The sequence below is a fragment of the Mercenaria mercenaria genome, chromosome 13 (assembly GCF_021730395.1).
Source record: "Mercenaria mercenaria strain notata chromosome 13, MADL_Memer_1, whole genome shotgun sequence".
NCBI classification, from domain to species: Eukaryota; Metazoa; Mollusca; class Bivalvia; order Venerida; family Veneridae; genus Mercenaria; species Mercenaria mercenaria.
Window position 1 is genome coordinate 68,153,439 of NC_069373.1, and position 9,299 is coordinate 68,162,737.

Below are 9,299 nucleotides of genomic sequence, written 5' to 3' on the forward strand. Positions count from 1 at the left end.
TCATAACTATGCATTTTTGGTTTAAATATCATATTTATCTGTTTTTGAGAAATATATAGCATATGCATGCATTTCAAAGACTTTTGACTTCATACGTATGTCTTTAAAAAGTTAGGTACTATTTCTATGCACGTGTGTGTGCTGCTAGGCGTTACGTATTCTAATTGCTCATCACTCTTTTATGACATGCCTATCACGGTAATAAGGAAAGGATTATTATGTCCACACAATGGGTATCCATTCATCTACAAAATACAATAACACTTAGTATATACTGCATTCAATTTATGTTTCAGGTATTTTGCTGGACATTCAAACATTTTTTTTTTTCGAATGCCATATGTCTAATATTGCTTTTTAGGATGACAATCATTTTTAGTTCGACTATTCAAAAAAAGGTAGAGCTATTGGACTCGCCAGTGCGTCGGCGATTTGGTTAAGTTTTTGTATGTAAGCTGGTATCTCAGTAACCACCTGTGGGAATGGATTGAAACTTCACATACTTATTTACTGTGATGAACTGACTAACATTGCACAGGTTCCATGATTCTATTTTGCTTTTTTACAAAATTATGCCTCTTTTTTTATTTAGAAATTTTTGGTTAAGGTTTTGTATGTAAGTTGGTATCTCAGTACTCAATTATGGGAATGGCATGAAACTTCTCATACTTGTTCACTGTCATGATCTGACATGCACCAAGCAGGTCCCATAAATATGCTTTGTTTTTTTTTTTTTCAAAATTATGCCCCTTTTCCCACTTAGCATTTTTTGGTTAAGTTTTTGTATGTAAGCTGGTATCTCAGTATCCACTAATGGAAATGGATTAAAACTTCACATTCTTGTTCAGTGTCACGATCTTACATGTATTCACAGGTCCCATAACTCTATTTTGCATTTATACAAAATTATGCCCCTTTTTGGACTTCAACATTTTTGGTTAAAGTTTTGTATGTAAGCTGGTATCTCAGTACTCACTAATGGAAATGGATTGAAACTTCGCACACTTGTCCACTGTCATAAGCTGATATGCATTGTGCGGGTTCCATAACCCTGTTTTGCAGTTTTACAAGATTATTCCTCTTTTTCGACTTTTGTCTTCATTCAATTGACAAGGCTGTTGAATAGTCGAGCGTTGCTGTCCTCCGACAGCTCTTGTTTTTATAAAAAGTACCAAATGTATTTCATTCTTAGCCCAACATTCCAACTGTCTTCGTAATTCGTGTGTCGAATGTTATTTCGTGCAACATTTAAACTTTTCTCTGTAATGTTGTGTGTCGAAGTGCCGAAAGCATTTTTTTCTCGCGCGACATTTAAACTTTTCTTTATAATTTCGAGTGTCGTATGCAGTTTTTTGCACAACATTTAAACTTTTCTCTACAATGTCGTTTGTCCAATGTAGCGTTTTGCACGACAGCAAAAAATGTGTTCGAATGTCAAATAATGTTTTGAATGTCGTATGTCGTGCGCTGAATGACATTCAAATTATTTCGAATTACGTTTGTATTTAATCGACTTCACACCGCTCCTTAAGTTTATAAAAGGAAAGAAATTTCAAGGAAAATATTCACTGATAAAGAATGTAAATTGCTATATAAAGCATCAAGCTATTGTCTGAGATTGTCAGTCATGTTCAACCAACACAAAGTTCTTTAGTCTTTTGACCAAAATGGTCATACCAATAAAATTGATTTGTGTAGAGAAAAAATATCATTTAATGCATGTACATCAATAATATAATAAGTTAATTGGAGCTTTCTTCTACATAAATGAATTTTCTATAATTCAATCTGATTTTCGCTAAATATGATAATGTAGCGGAGCGACATACTGCTCCTTTAAGCTCAAAGCTCACTCTACACCTTTTGTTCCTATAACTCCATCAGCTCCATCAGTTGGAGCATACATGTTATAAAAGGTGATTTTTACTTTAGTTATTGGATCCTTCCTTGTTTGTGCTTGTTGGATATAGACATAGTTACTTGGGGGAAAATAAAGGTCGTAAACTGGTAGACGTTTTGCATTCTAGTATATCCACACTTGAAAAGAATTTCGTTACACTGGTGGCAGCGGTGGGATCGTTTATATCTCATTAGATATAGGATTCCAGTCTTCAAAACGTGTGAGTACATTTGATATTTTGACTAGAATGCAAACTTCGTCTGAATCTTCTGAAACTCCTGGTCCGCTTGGAAGTTCCATGGAACAGACACCAGTAGCCAGATATTTGCCCTTATCACCTGGAACACCGGATGTTGTCGGAAGTTCAAAGGATGATAAACGGGTCAGTTCAGGTCTCAAGGACTCTGGTATTGGCCGTACCTTTTCCCCCCCAGATTTCGCGATGGATACTGTAGTCAGCACGCCTAATCATCCATACACAAATGTGGCGGATTTAAACGTGCCTGCCAAATATGAACAACAAGTGAATGAAGTATTGCCATGCAATACAAAGTCCCCTACTGGAAGGCACCTAATTTTCTCTACTGCAGTATAACATAATGAACCGGTATCTGTCAATGATGTATAAACAATATTGAACTATATATACAATATGTTATAACAACACACTTGTTTTTAAAATGTGCATATATAAAAACCCACAGTTGTTTTCATATTGATTTTTTTTTTTGGCTGATTATAAAAATGTTATCATATAAGTTTTTTATAGTAAGAACAAAGGGAAATTAATCTTTAAAAAAATCTATATAATATAAGTCCACAAGAAACTCTTTACCAGGTAGAGATAGGTCAAAATACACCTAACAATTGGATGCAACATGCATGCTGTACCACAGAAAAGTGGTCTCGATTTTTCCCTACCGCCAGTAATAAAATAGTTACAATACAATCTATTTATAGTAAAACAAAGGGATGTAATTCTAAAAACAAGGGTGCCTCATTGTGGTGAACATTTGGTCCAAGTTACATCAAAATCCCTCCATGCATGAAGAAGAAATGTTCCGTACAAAGTCATTCTTGAATTTGACCTTTGACCTCTAAATATGACCTTGACCTTAGACCTAGGGACTGGTTCTTGCGCTTGACATGTTGTCTCATCCAGGGGAATATTTGTGCCAACTGATATCTAAAATCCTGCTTTGCATGACAAAATTAAAGACCGGACAGGAAAAAAATCCTCTTGAACTTTGATCTCAAAGTCTGACCTTGACCTTGACCTTTAAGCTAGGGTACTAGGTGTTGCGCATGACACGTCATCTCATCATGGGGAACATTTATGCCAAGTAATATTGTAATCCCTAGATGGATGACAGAGTTCTGGATCGATCAGGAAAAAAACCTTATTAACATTTGACCTCCAATTGTGACCTTGACCTTTGAGCTTAGGGGCTGGGCTTTGCGCGTGACATGTTGTCTCATCATGGGGAACATTTGTGCCAATTAATATTAAAATCCCTTTATAGATGGCAGAGTTATGGACGGGACAGGAAAAAAACTGACCTTTGACCCCCAATTGTGACCTTGACCTTTAAGCTATGGGTCCGGGATTTGCTCATGACACGTCGTCTTATCATGGGAAACACTTACGCTAAGTGATATTAAAATCCCTTAATGAATGTCAGAAATATGGACCGGACACGAAACAGACCCTGTTCATGCTATGTTAACATTTGACTGCTAAGTGTGACCTTGACCTTTGAGCTAGGGGTCTGAAAGTTGTGCATGACACATCGTTTTATTATGAGGTACATTTGTGCCAAGTAATATTAAAATCCCTTCATGGATGGGAGAGTTATGGACCGGACAGGAAAAAAGCCTTGTTGACCTTTGATCTCCAATTGTGACCTTGACCTTTAAGCTAGGGGTCCAGCTTTTGCGCGTGACACGTCATCTTCTCATGGGGAACATTTGTGCCAAGTAATATTAAAATCCCTTCATGGATGGGAGAGTTATGGACCAGACAGGAAAAAAGCCCTGTTCACCTTTGACCTCCAATTGTGACATTGACCTTTTAGCTAGGGGTCCGGGATTTGCGCATGACACGTCATCTCATCATGGGGAACATTTGTGCCAAGTAATACTAAAATCCCTTCAAGGATGGGATAGTTGTGGACCGGACAGGAAAAAAGCACTGTTGACCTTTGACCTCCAATTGTGACCTTGACCTTTGTGGCAGGGGTCCGGGTTTTACGCATGACATGTCGTCTCATCGTGGGAAACATTTGTGCCAAGTAATATTAAAATCCCTTCATGGATGACAGAGTTATGGACCGGACACGAAATTGCGGACGGACGGACAGACGGACGGACATTCCTACATATGGATACTTATGTGGCTACTCTTTTGTTTTCTCTATTGTTCTTTTAGCCACGTAAGAGAAAAATAGCCGCATAAAAGCCTTACGGAATGAATGACATCAAAGAAAAAGTACAGTTACCTATTGTTCCTATAGCCACCTAAATATGCAAATGTGAGCTCGCACGGATGGACGGACGGAATGACGGAAAAGCGCATTCCTATAGTCCCCGAAACTGTGCTCTGTTTTATTTCGCGAGCCATCGGTATAACAAAATGAATACAAGATTGCAAACATGGATTCTTGAATATGGAAACCAGTTATAGAAAACCCATATTCTACTTGGTATTTTCATCTTATCTGCGGTTATTTTCCACTTATGGCCAAAACGCGATTCGAAATTTTGCTATAAGAAAGAAAGTGTTATTTCCCCGATTCAATGTGAGCATTCAAGTTCAAAAAAGGTACCCGTTAGTGAAGCGAACTTGAAAAACCCAGTCTCTAGGACGGATTCCGAGAAGCTCACAGAGCACGATTTTCCTTGTCGGCGGACATTAAGTGGCCAAGGTTGTGATGTTTGGCATGACTTTAGGAGATTTCTCAGTTAAATAATTGGTCTTCTGAGGTTTCGAAGAAAACCCTGTTGTGTTGTTTGAGAGGTCAGGCAGAGGCTTATGCATACGGCTTGGCCTCAAACATACAAAATAACTTTGCTTTCTTATTAGACAAAATGGAAGAGCGATTTGGTACCATAAATATAAAAGTCAGCTACATTGCAGACGCGAAATTACGACGTAAACGAAAAGATGAGAGTTACCGTGAATATGGACAGGCAATAGAAGATTTATATAGGAAGGCGTATCCAAACAATCCAGAACTTGTCCAAGAGTAATCACTAACTACATTCTTGGATAATTGTAACGATTCCTCGAATTTTCGATTGGCGGTAAAACGCACATATCCGAAAACAATGCAAGAGGCAGTTACTAGTGCTACGCAAGAAGAGTGTCTTCGCTTGACGGAACGAGAAGATAGTTCGAAGGATCAAAGCTTGAAGTTGTATAATGTAGGAGCTCATTCACTCGACTATACAGATAAAACTCGAAATAGTAGAACCTGCTAGGGAATAAGAACTACCAGTATCCGCGTCGAAGACAATGTTTTTTTATGAAAGGGGGTGATCAAAAGCATTTAAACTAAAACAGACCGACTCGGTAGGCCACGAGGAGGTCAACAAAACACAGCGACATATATAAAACAATCTGTCAATGTTAAGTTAAAATCCGATATGAAAATATCTGGGACAATCTGTGGCCTACCATTCCTGTTGAAAATTGACACGGGTGCAAAATCAACATTTATTACATCGAAACATTTTAAAAATTACCTTTTGCATTTAGACCTGGTTTAAAGCCAACCAAAAAAGTGTTTTCACCAGCAAATGGCTCTGTTGTACAGTGTGAAGGTGAAACGGCTATATTGATGAAATTTGGAGATGCTGAATTGTATTTTCCTGTTATTGTTGGTGACGTAACTCAGAATTTATTAGGTGAAGATTTCATTAGACATTTTAAGTGCAACTTTGACCATGAGAAACAAAATTTTAGCATTCAGATGGGAGAAGGTGTTGATTCAGACACATGCTTTAACAGTTTGCCAGGTTTGAAATCAAAAATAAGCCGTCACTGGACTGGTCCGTTGGTCATAACTGAAAAACTGTGTGATGTATTATTCCGCATTCGACATAGCCCGCGTTCTCCTGCAGTAATTGTTCATGGTGACAATTTAAAAAATTACACAGGAGAAAAGCAATTAAATCCTAGTGAAGAGGGGAATAGAGACGTCGAAATTTTGTTTCCGGACATAAATTTATTCACAGGTGTGCAGTTTGAGTCTGAAGGTGTGGGAAGACCTCTTCAAAACAATGGCGTAGTTGCTGATGAACACTTGAATACAGAATAGATCGCAATTCAACATAACGGAGAAAATACATCTTTTCAACATATTTCAGGAGGTGCTGTAGGCTTTGATTCAGTACAAAATCAAACACGGACCTATGGATACGAACCGACTTTGGACGAGCGGCATAATGAGCGGTGCAGCCTACCGGAGCGTGAAAATTCACACGAGCTGGCGGAGTAGAAGGAGTGCTCAGCGGAGCATTATGTACCACAACTTGCACGTGAAATTCGTGCTTCGCCCATTTCTTATCCTAGGAAATCTATGCGGCTAAGACATGTTATTAAGAAACCTAGTTATTTAAAGAATTACTTGTGTTTGATTGCAAAAATGTTTAATTGTGATACTTGCGGAAAGAACTATTCAAATAAAAGAGAGGATGTCAGTAGTGATGAGAGTATTTTGGATTTACTAGACCAGTTTAATACAGGAAATAATATTCAAATCAGTGACAGTGATGTCGAAATGTTTGACAGAATGCAGAATGCTTTGGAATCTCCAGATATTGGTGTTACACAGGAAGTAAGTGCGGAAAATGTCTTTTCTGCAGATTGTTCTTATAGTCAAGATGCTGCATGTAGTGCTTCAGTGAATGAACGTAGTGTGCCATGTTGTGAAAATGCTGTTCAGGATGTTTGTGCTACAGGATGTGGAAGTATCATTTCTAATGGAGATGTTGTATGTGTCACGGTGAATAATGAAAGTGGTAAAGATGATTTTTTTATGTAAACATGGTTCAGGATGTTCCAGAGAGCGGTGCAGAAACCACAGTTGAGTGTAGTGTAAACTGTGAGACGGATATAAAAGACAGCTTAATACAAAGTGATACGAACGTTAATTTGGAAGAGTAGTGTGATCACGTTGATCATCAATTAAATGTACCTAAAGATGAATCAGAGGAGTGGCTTGAATATGCAGATGATGTGCAAATCTTGGACGAAGTTGAATAAGGCACGGAACATGAGACTGTAGAACAACCGAACGGGTGTGGCTCTTTGGGCGATAATGACCGTTATGAAACGAGTCAAACAATTCCTGGGGATTGCTCCAATCAAAATAGTGACGCCAATGAACACACGTAATCCGCTGACGTCGAACATGTAGTCGTCCAGAGCACGGCTACTAAACGCTAGCGCCACCACCAAATTGTGGTGATAAGGAAAAGAGCTATCGACATTTCCGTGGTGCAGCTATCGCCCGTTTCTACTTGTAAACTAGTTCAATAACATTAAACTTGCACAGGGCGCCTTTTAATATTTGGACGTTCAACATGTCCCTGTGTCAAGTTTAATCGAATGTCAGCCATTTGCATAGCACAGATTACGACTTTATTTTATTGAAGTGTAATGTAGGAAAACTCTCAAACACGTGAAACATTGGTTTACCGTAACTAAAACTGCACCACCAATCACTTCCCCGGCGCATTTCACAGAAACTTCTAGCGTAATTTATTGAAATATCACGAACAATACAACACCGAATAAATATATAGAATCAATTATACATGCTTAGACGAAAACAAATACGTTTAGCCTACGACACTTGTAAAAATCTGCGGCCATTATTTAACGCATGGGTACCGCCGAACGCATGTGGACTAGCCTTTTAAACTGCTTTGATAGGACTTTACAATTAATTTAAGTAACTTTTAATAAAATTACAACCAATAAATGCTGATTACACCCATCGACTATAAACATATGCATACTACATAGACAATACGTAAGTAACGGGCCGCATTTTTTTTCAAATCCGACCGTGAGAATATTTTTTCGTCTAAAATTAATCTTTATAATAAAGAAGATCTGACAGTTCGTGTTGTGTTGTGGAAGTGAATGGATGTAAATTTCATTTTCAAAGTGCGTACTGATCTTCAATAACTTCAGTAAGACAGTATGTTCAATGGATGTGTAAATTAGGTTTGTTTGTCCGTTGTTGGTATTTAGCTATCGCTTTCAAGTCACTTCTACCGTGAACTTGTAAAACCTTCCGCAAGAACTTTTGCGGAAAGCTCTACCGGGAAATTCATACTTTCGATAAAACGTCGGACTATATGAAATGTCAAAATCGTAAAATATTGAAGTCCGACGTTTATTTATAGAACTACTTGTAAACAAGTAAGTAAAATTTACATTTTATCTTATATTTTTATTGAGAGAACTTTTTTCGAAAATCGGAGAATGTAGTTCCGTGTAACAACACTTCAACTACAGGTTGGCAGTAATTTCATTAAAATATTATGCAAATTGTGGTGCCAGGAGCTTTTCTCCCGAATCTGACAGTGACACATTTTTATATCGGCCAGTATTCGAGCACCATTCCAATGAATAGACACACTGTAATAATATACCTGCATATGCAAATGGTGCAGAAATGATAAATAATTATATACGCACACACCATGAATAATAGAATCTCGGGTTAGAAGAAATATACCAGGATTTTTAAAAGTGGTGGCGCTATAACTCTAGTGATGGCGCTATACAGTAGTGGTGGCGCTGTTACGGCATTCAATAATACGAACTGCATCCGGAACAAACAAACACCAAAATTCTCTAATTGGTAATTTTCCTGCAAGGAATTATGTTATTAAAGAATGAAAAACACGATCATAGGTTATTTACCCTTATGAGACGTTCTCTGTCAAATAAAAAAAAACAAACAAAAAACACCACCTCGGTAGCCTAGTTGTAGACCGTCCGCTTCGAGTGCGGAAAGTCGTGGGTTCGAACCCCAGCCGCGTCATACCAAAGACGTAAAAAATGGTACTAGTAGCTTCCTCGCTTGGCGCTAAGCATTAAAAGGATAGTGCTAGGACTGTTAAGCGCGATGTCAGTATAATGTGACTGGGTGGGGTATCATGTCTGTCTACGACGTGATATTCCATTGAGGCAGCACTGTAAAGTTGGTCATTGTGGTCACTGCTACAAGTAGACGCCATCGTTTATATGACAGAAAAAATGTTGAAAAAGACATTAAACCCGAACACACACAAGAAAAGAAAATGCTCACAGACCCTTGGGATTTTTGTAGTCAGTGTAAATATTTCCCTTTGTTTTAAATGTTAATGTAGAATTATTTCT